The sequence below is a fragment of the Chelonoidis abingdonii genome, chromosome 19 (assembly GCF_003597395.2).
Source record: "Chelonoidis abingdonii isolate Lonesome George chromosome 19, CheloAbing_2.0, whole genome shotgun sequence".
Lineage (NCBI taxonomy): Eukaryota > Metazoa > Chordata > Testudines > Testudinidae > Chelonoidis > Chelonoidis abingdonii.
The window spans coordinates 42,986,126-42,986,766 of record NC_133787.1 but is presented as its reverse complement, the minus strand read 5'-3'; positions in this window follow the sequence as shown (position 1 = coordinate 42,986,766).

Genomic DNA, 641 nt, shown 5'->3' with positions numbered 1-641 from the left:
TCTAGTGGCACCGAGACCACTTAGAGTTCACGAGTCTGCTCTACGGGCAGTTGGCTTTTAGCTCACGCTGTAGAGGCGCATGCACTAAGCTCCAGAGGTCCCTGGTTCCATCCTGCCTGCCGACGACTGGGGTCTGTCGGTGTTACAACAGCAGGGATGGATAGTTGGGGAGTCACAGCACACAGGAGGACAGTGTCTTGGGGCAGTCACAGCATGCAAACGGGCAGCACAGGGGGGTCAGTATCCGGGGTGGGAGCCACAACACAGGGGGGTCAGTGACCGTGGGTGGCGGCACAGCACGGGGGGGTCAGTGACCGCGGGTGGCGGCACAGGACGGGGGGTCAGTATCCGGGAGGGCACAGGACAGGGGGTCAGTGACCGTGGGTGGCGGCACAGGACGGGGGGTCGGTATCCGGGAGGGCACAGGACAGGGAGTCAGTGACCGTGGGTAGCGGCACAGGACGGGGGGTCGGTATCCGGGAGGGCACAGGACAGGGGGTCAGTGACCGTGGGTGGCGGCACAGCACGGGGGGGTCAGTGACCGCGGGTGGCGGCACAGCACGGGGGGGTCAGTATCCAGGAGGGCACAGGACAGGGGGTCAGTGACCACGGGTGGCGGCACAGGACGGGGGGTCGGTATC